Source organism: Mixophyes fleayi, chromosome 4, assembly GCF_038048845.1.
Source record: "Mixophyes fleayi isolate aMixFle1 chromosome 4, aMixFle1.hap1, whole genome shotgun sequence".
Lineage (NCBI taxonomy): Eukaryota > Metazoa > Chordata > Amphibia > Anura > Limnodynastidae > Mixophyes > Mixophyes fleayi.
The window spans coordinates 316100471-316109453 of NC_134405.1; the positions used below are offsets into that span (position 1 = coordinate 316100471).

General features: G+C 40.9%; 1 pseudogene; it reads left to right on the top strand.

Annotated features, from left to right (window-relative positions):
* The first annotated feature begins 1717 nt into the window (after positions 1 to 1717).
* Positions 1718 to 4615, top strand: LOC142150839 (DCN1-like protein 5 pseudogene; annotated as a pseudogene).
* The last annotated feature ends 4368 nt before the right edge of the window (positions 4616 to 8983 follow it).

Here is an 8983-nt window from a genome sequence, read left to right on the forward strand (position 1 = left end):
TAAAAAATTTGACTGCACAGAGGAGTTACAGGGTAAATTTGATTATCTATGCACTCAACTGAATGATGACACCGACTTTAAGAACATTTACTGATATGCTTTTGATTTTGTAAGGGACAAAGACCGGGAAGTTCTGGATATCAGTACAGCAGAATTCATGTTGGCACTTCTGCTAAGAAGCAGGTGGTCCTTATTTTCTGCATTACTTCATTTCCTGGACCAAGGAGGATACAGCTTTATGTGTAGAGACCAGTGGAACATGGTGTTAGAATCTAGTCAGACTTTCAATTATGACCTTAACCACTATGCTGAAGAGCTCTCCTGGCCCCTTATCCTTGATGATTTTGTGGAGTGGAATTAAATCCATGAGGTAATACAGCAAGATCTATTCTGTAAAAGCATGATGCCCTAACCAGAAGTGATTGAAGAATAATTTCATCTTTGCTGAAGCCATATACTTATTATAACTTGCGTCAGACTGACCGCTGATGTAAAATCTCCAAGCTGATGATGATGACAGCTGCATCATTGCACTTAGATATTAAGTTACACATATCTTAAGGCTAGAAATGAGTAGATCGCATTCTGTGAAATCCAACAGATCCGAATCTTGGGGTACCTAGTCATACCAAGTAATGACTCGGTTTCTCACGCTAAATTCGGATCTGAAAATGAGGTACTATGTAAATTCCAGTAAGATAATGGATCTCGCGAGTTTTGGATTGAAATCTTTTATATATATCCATCTCTTCTGTTTTCAGCTGCCTTTTTAGAAGAGATAGCGTGTGGGGAGGAGGGTGGCTGCAATGCTGTACTCTGAAAATCTCTTGTAGAGGGTTAGATAGGATGAAAGAGGCAATTTAAATAGGAAGCAATAGATGTGATCAGTCTGCTAGAATTGTGTGCTGATCAATTGGTTGTCAGAGAGTTTACAGTACTGGCTACTGATTGGTATTATAGTATATATACTATAGACATCTGAACTATTTAGTGGAGAAAAAACAGGGTGCAGTATGACTCGGAGCAACAAACCCCGAAAAACAAATGGATTTCTTTCTTTCAAAATCCATAGTGTTGCGAGCTGAAAGCAATTTTGTGACCGGCAGTCTCAGTGACATGTTTAGGGTTTTCTTTGACTGTGAGCAGCACATCCTGCAAAAGAATAAAAACTTTGTTTTAAGTACCAATTGTCTAAATTTGAATTATATTGTGGAGCAGTGTCTTTCTATAAAGTTTGCTCTCCGTGGGCTTCATACTACAACCAACCTCTGCTCCAATTTTAACAGAGTCTGGACCTTTATTGGAACTATCAGATTAGACTACTCCCTCTTATTTAATGTGTGAACTCCCTCCCCCTTTCCTTAGTCCTTCCCAATTCTCTCTTACCTCTCCCCTTTAACCCTATATCATACCTTATACCGCCCCTTCTCCCTTGTTTATACTGGTCAAAAAAAATAACATCTTTATGGTACTAGATTAACATGCAGTTAAATTTATATAGTAAAAGCACTGAGAGAGTGTGTTGTACATCCTGATTTCTACATGTGTGTATACTATCTCGCTAATGTACCTTTCAAGAATTCTGTAACATTGTTCAAGATAAGATGTTATTAATAAAACGTATTTAAAAAAAAATGATGTTGGTTCTGGCCTGGAAACTAGAGGCTATAAACAAAGACTATTTCACAAAGGAGGAATAAAAGGGATGACCCTATAAAAATGTGACTGCACAGAGGAGTTACAGGGTAATTTTGATTACGCACTCAGCTGAATGATGACACCGCCTTTAAGAACATTTACTGATATGCTTTTGATTTTGTAAGGGACAAAGACCAGTAAGTTCTGGATATCAGTACAGCAGAATTCATGTTGGCACTTCTGCTGGTGGTCCTTATTTTCTGCATTTATTTCAGTTTCTGGACCCAGGGGGATACAGCTTTATGTGTAGAGACCAGTGGAACATGGTGTTAGAATTTAGCCAGACTTTCGATTATGACCTTAACCACTATGCTGAAGAGCTCTCCTGGCCCCTTATCCTTGAAGATTTTGTGGAGTGGAATTAAATCCATGAGGTAATACAGCAAGATCTATACTGAAAAAAGCATGATGCCCTAACCAGAAGTGATTGAAGAATAATTTCATCTTTGCGGAAGCCATATACTTATCATAACTTGCGTCAGACTGACCGCTGATTTAAAATTCCAGTAAGATAATGGATCTCGCGAGTTTGTCGCAAGGCAATGTCGGGACCCTGCAGGAACACTGTTTAAACAGGGTCCTGACATTGCCGCTTTAAATTTTAAGTCATGAAGGGCGCACTGACGTGACACAGTACTGCCGGAGAGCTCGGCAGTCGAAAGGATGTCCTGTCAGCCTTCTGCTGGCATCGGAGATGTGGACAGTCATTTTTAAGGTAAGTCTGTTAATATACCTGTCGTTTTCCATGCAATCGTTTTTTTCTTGTAGGTGTGCTGTGTATTGGGGTTATCGTAATCGGGTAAGCGATTACCACCGATAGCCCCTCACTAAAGGAATAGGCCTCATTGCCCCAAACTTGGCTCTGTATTCAATAACCACTCGGCATTAAATAATTGTCCCATCACCATACCTTAAATAGGCAGGCAAAACCATTAAATAGCCCACAGCACTAAATGAATAGTCCCTACCATCACCCCATCAATAAATTGGCCCTACCATCATCCCAGCGCTAAATAGCCCCTATCCTCACCCAATTTAGCCTACAATGATGAAGGAGGAGGCAACTACTGGGCAATAGGAAATAGCCAAAAGGGAGTAAGGAGAAGGAGGCAGCCTATGGCAGTGGTTCCCAAACTGTACGCCACGGCTCCCTGAGGTGCTGCGGCGATCTCACAGGGGTGCAGCGGCCAGGGCCGGTGATAATCTGGGTAAGCACAGAGGGGTACTACCTGGTAATTATTTTGGCTTACGGGTTCCTTGAAAAAATTATGGAGACCCTAAGGGTGCCTCGAATTGAGAAAGTTTGGGATCCACTGGCCTATGGAGAAGCAGGGGGACCAACCACCATCCCCGGGCTAGACTACACCATGTGACAAGGAGCAGGGAGAATCAGATAGCTGGAGCAGGCCTGCCGCTGTGTAAGGCAGGATGGTAGCAGTAGGTAGGCTATGAAAGTAGAAGAAGGTTCCATAAGCCAAACAGTGTCTAATATAAAAGTGTAACCCCTGATGCTTAATGTGAACACTACCAAATTTGCAGAGGAGGACAGAGATTTTCAGATTTGCAAAATATACAGATCTTAATCTTAGCTGTGTTGTCATCAATTAATTTTCTATTCCTTTAATGTCTTTTATACTTTGCTCTGTGTCAGCCACAGTATTACATTCCTGAATTATATTATAGCTAAATGAAGGATAACAAGCAGTACATTGAGAAACGTAAGGATATATTCAAAGGAATGTGGAGGGAGGGGGGGATAGTCCAAGGGTTTTATGTAGTAAATGATGATCCCTTTAGATTGTACGCTCCTTTGAGCAGGGCTCTCCTACCTCCTGTTTTGATCACTTTTAACTGCGCTCTCCAGCTACTCAGCTCTCCTCCTCTTGGTCCCTCTGCCCTCTGTCTCCTCTCGCTTCTCTCTGCTCCCCTCAGTGGCTCTTAACCTGTCATCCATGCCCACCCTCTTGGGCCCAAGTTACCTGCCTGTGCTGACTTTTTCCCTCCCTTTCGTTAGCTGAGCCTGAGCCCCAGAGTTATATTGCTTACTGTTACTTGTACTGTGCTGTTTCACCTTGTACTGTGCCATTGTTTGTCCTTGTACGGCGCTACGGATACTTTGTGGCGCCTTATAAATAAAAATTAAAAATTAATAATAATTAGAAAAATATTTTTTGTGACTATATTCCTGGTTGTATTGAAAATATATTGTCTGAAAGTAGAACTGTCTGTTGTTGAACATGATTTATATTACAAAATAATAATAACAAAAATATTTTCTACTTCCAAAAGGCAATATGAGAAAGCAGATGAACATGATGCATCACAAAAAAGGAACAAATAACTACGATGGACCTAATAAAAGAAGTAAGAGTTAAGAACATAGTGAATGTGAGAAAATAAAAAGGACAGCTACAGGTACCCCTATATCTGGATTAATTTACTTTCCATCGTGTACTTGAAGAGGGCGACTTTGTGAGAGTAATGCTGGCGACAGATGTCATATGCAGAGAAGGCTATAAAAGTAACAGAGACAATTCAAAGATGAGGGGTATGATTTTGTCAAGCGTCAGGAACTTAAGTTGCCCAATGAGATCCAGTTCCTGATCCAGGGCTATGCAGCCTTCCACACCGAGACCAATATGTACTATGTTATGGAACTGGCAAGCAGTGACTCCCTTCTATAGGTAAACAAATTGTCTTGAACTAATAAATTGCAGAGAAATTAAATGCTTGCTCCACAGGGGATGAAACAAGCAGTAATAGAATTGTATTTTTTTCAGTTACAAAGGAAAAATCAAACTGAACCGACAAACACCAAAAAATACCAAAGAGTATGGTTTATCAAAGACCGTCATATTCTATGGAGCAGCCTAGGATCTGGGTCAAAGCAAAATCCCAAATAACTAAGAATGACAAATCATGATCCCTAAAATATTACCAATGCTCTAATAGAAGAGACAACCGTATATCAGTGAAATGCTACTGGAAACTGAAGAAGGTCTGAAGAATAATTCCTTCTAAATAGAAACAAAACCAAATCTAGTAAAGAATCTGCGCTTCTTCTATAAATAGTAATGGAAACAGCTTGGCAGTAAGTAGAAGACCTGATCATCAAATGTAGCTATATATAGATAAATGAGTTTAATCTGAATATAAGAGTTCATCATCAACAGCAGATATTTATATAACGCCACTAATTCTGTAGCGCTGTACAGAGTTAAATTGGCTTACAGAAACAATTATGACAACATTCATTAAATTCATCAAAAAAAAAAAAGAAACACACTAAAAAATTACATTTTAAAACAATTGAAAAATAAAATGTATCCTTACAATATCGCCTGTGTAGTGACTTCCATGAATCTTTCCTGTTGTATTATGTGCATTCATTCATGCTATTAGCTCCCTCTAGTGGTTAATCATCATCAAATAGCATTGTATGATAAAGTTTTCCTTTAGCATCGTTTCTAATTAAAAAGTTACTCAGGGATTAAGCAGGTACATACTAATGCAATTATCGTGCAGATCACAAGATAAATGACATTTGGGTCAGATATTGTAAGAGTGTACACATCAATAAAGTTAGTAAATTTAGTATTAAAGTTATTTAAGTTGTGGGTAGTTTTAATGTTATCGCAAATTGTTGCACTATCGTGACCGAGATACCATTCTACGCTTGGCTAGGCAGAAAGGTTCAGTGGAATACAATGGTCAGCGAGTAGCAATGTATCCTAACTTCGCTCTGGATGTGCAAAAGAACAGGGCTCAATTCATTCCGGTGAAGAGAAGATTGAGAGATTTACAGACCCTGTATGCCATGATCTTCCCTACCCGGTTGAGGGTGGTTTCGGAGGGCCGTACATCCTTTTTTGATACTCCCCGAGAGGCTGCAATTTGGTTGGACCGCCTAGCTGCTGCTGGACGCTGATGCTGGATGAGTACTTTTCTATGTCTCTCCTCATAGTCCTTTGGACATTGCTGATTTGTCATTAATATTATGCATGGTATTTGCTATACATAATGTAATTTCTCTTCTGTGGTACAAAAAAATTTTTTTTAAAAAAAATGTATTTCGCTTAGGTGGGGTCTGTGATTATCAAACTAATGTTGAAAGGTCCACTGTAAAAAAAAATAAAAAAATGTAATGGGCTGGAGAGCCCATGGCTTTAAGGCCGTTCTTTTCCTCTCTTGTCTCAATTCGCCCCTTTTCCTTCCTTCCTTTTCCTTCCTCTATCTTCTGGTATTTTGCGGGTTGGCGGGTGACCTCTTTTGGTAGTGTGCTGGCCTGCTGAATATCTTAAGGTAACTTTAGTTAGGGTTTAAGGTATACTTAAGTTGGGTGGAGTATACAGGGTGGGGGTGTGGGTTTAGTATTAAAGTTATTTAAGTTGCGGGTAGTTTTAATGTTATCGCAAATATATAGACAAGGATTATATGTGCTTATAAGTATATCAATGTATGCTCTGCGGGGGTGTGGGATTCGGGGTAGTGGGATAAGAGGGACTACTATTATATACATTCTGGTACATCTGATAAGGAGCTGAAAATTCTCTCCTGGAATGTGCAGGGCCTAAATAATGCTGTGAAACGTTCTCTTGTACTAAGACAAATTGATCCTGATATTGTTTGTCTATTGGAGACTCACTTACACGGTGATAGAATACTCGCCCTTAAAAAAGCATGGGTAGGTAGGGCATACCACTCTATGTACACGACTAATTCTCGAGGGGTCTCTATATTGGTACATAAACGTCTCTGCTTCTCCTTGGAAAAAATTCAAATGGATGCAGGAGGAAGGTTTGTACTGATGAAGGCTGTCATTAATTGGGTTCCGGTGATTCTGTTAGCTGTATATATACCCCCACCGTATAATGGTGAGGTGTTAAGGAAATGTGGAGAATTCATGGCATTGTTCCCAGAGGTTCCAGCCATTTGTATAGGGGATTTTAATAATGTGATAAATGGAGAGGTGGACAGATGGCGAGAGAAAAATGCTGTAGTTGGCAACTCTAAATCGGCTTTTTCTGCTCTGGTTGAGGAAATGGGGTTAGTAGATGTATGGCGTTTGAGGCACTCAGAAGATGTCCAATTCTCCTGCTTTTCTACATCACATAATGCATTTTCAAGAATTGATCTGGCTCTGCTGTCACACTCTCTGGTACCACTGGTAAGGAGCGTGGAATATAGGGCTAGGGGAATTTCTGACCACTCGCCCCTCTGCCTATCTATTGATTTTGCAATTTATAGAGGCCAGTCCTTTTGGAAATTAAATCCCTTCTGGCTCTCCTTGATGGGTACAGGAGCGACATTGGTGACACAGTGGGAAGGCTTCTTTGTAGATAATCTGGTAACAGCAAGGCCACCTATAGTTTGGGACGCTTTTAAGGCTTTCCTAAGGGGGACATTAATTGCTGGTATAGCTGAAATTAAAAAGTCGTCCAGACAAAAAGAACAGATATTAGAGAAAAAGTGTAAATCCTTAGACGCACAATACATTGCGGACAAAACTGAGTTGCAAGAGGAACATGGCAGTTGGCCCAGAGAGAGTGGGTAGAGTATGTATTTGAGAAATCCAAATGTAAATTTCTGTTTTCTAAGCATGTACGATATGCAGAGGGCGATAGAAATGGTAGCTTCCTGGCTTATCTGACAAGGGCGGAGAGGGCAGATGCAGCAGTACCGGTTATCTGTGATGACAGTGGGGTTAAGAAGTATCTGATGCCTGATATTGTTGAGGTATTTCATAAATATTACACGAATACATATAAGTCACAGGTCAGATATGACATGGATACGTTACAGCAGTATTTGAATGGTATCTCCCTTCCTGTCCTCTCCGATGATAGTAGGGAGTTTTTGGACTCACCCTTTACTCTTGAAGAGATTGATATAGCTATTATGTCATTCCCTAATGGTAAAGCCCCTGGAGTAGATGGAATCCCAATTGAATTATATAAAAAACACCGGCCCTTTTTTGTGTCTAGGTTGTTGGATACATTCAGCGAGCTGGGTGAGACTGGCGCTCTTTCCCCTTCAATGGCAGAGGCAATAGTGGTGGTGCTGCCTAAGTCAGGGAAAGATTTGTTGTACCCTGAGTCCTACTGCCCGATTTCAGTTTTGTCAAATGATGTTAAGATTCTGGCAAAATTACTGGCTTTGAGGTTAAGTAGAGTGGTGTTGGAATTAATTCATCCGGATCAGACGGGATTTATGCCGGGCAAGTCCACGTCTATCAATCTTAGAAGGCTGTATACTCTCCTGCAGGTGCGGTCACCCTCTTCTGAGAGCGAAGTTGTGGTGTCCTTGGACGCAGCCAAGGAGTTTGACTCGGTGGAGTGGCCATACCTGTGGGAGGTACTGTCCCAATTTGGAATGGGCCCGGAATTTATAAAATGGGTTAAACTTTTGTATTCACATCCAGTGGCGCGGGTCTGTGTCAATGGGCATCTTTCTCAACAATTTAGAGCGGGGTACTAGACAGGGATGCCCGTTGTCTCCGGCCCTGTTTGCATTAGCAATAGAGCCACTGGCCTGTAAGATCCGGCATGATAGAGAAATTGTGGGACTTAGATCAGAGCACAGAGAGGATAAGGTGGCATTATATGCAGATGATATGCTGCTGTTTCTTTCAGATCACGACACTTCCCTAAAACATTTGCTGCGGGTGGTTGATGGATTTGTTTTTTTTCCGGCCTAACAATTAATTGGGATAAATCTAGCGTGGGAGTGTCCCGTGACAATGCTAGAAGGCTTACAGTTAAAATGGGCATCGAAATTCAAATACTTGGGAATATGGATCTCTAATACCCCCGCTGAATATGTAGAACTTAATTTGCCGCCCCAGAGCAAATACATTAAAGAAAAAACTCATGTATGGAAGAAGCTCCCACTTTCTGTCTCCGGTAGGATAAATTTAATTAAGATGATGGTGCAGCCAAAGTTTTTGTATATACTCCAGCAGTCACCTGTATATATTCCACCCTCCATTTTCTGATGCATTGATAGTTATTTGATTTCATTGGTTTGGGGAGGGGGAAGGGCTAAGGTCAAGCTCAGCTCGCTGTATAGATCCAGATCTTCTGGTGGATTTGCACTTCCTAACTTGAAACTATATTATTTTGCCTCTCAGTTGGTCCACCTTAGGGCATGGGTTTCAGACCCCGATTACCATGAGCTACATTGGGTGTTGGTACACCAATTTAATTCTAATCACACTCCCTTACAGTCACTGCTGGCGGGGCGGCTTGGTATGCGGGCTCCTCAGCTCCTGATTCAGGCAGTTAAG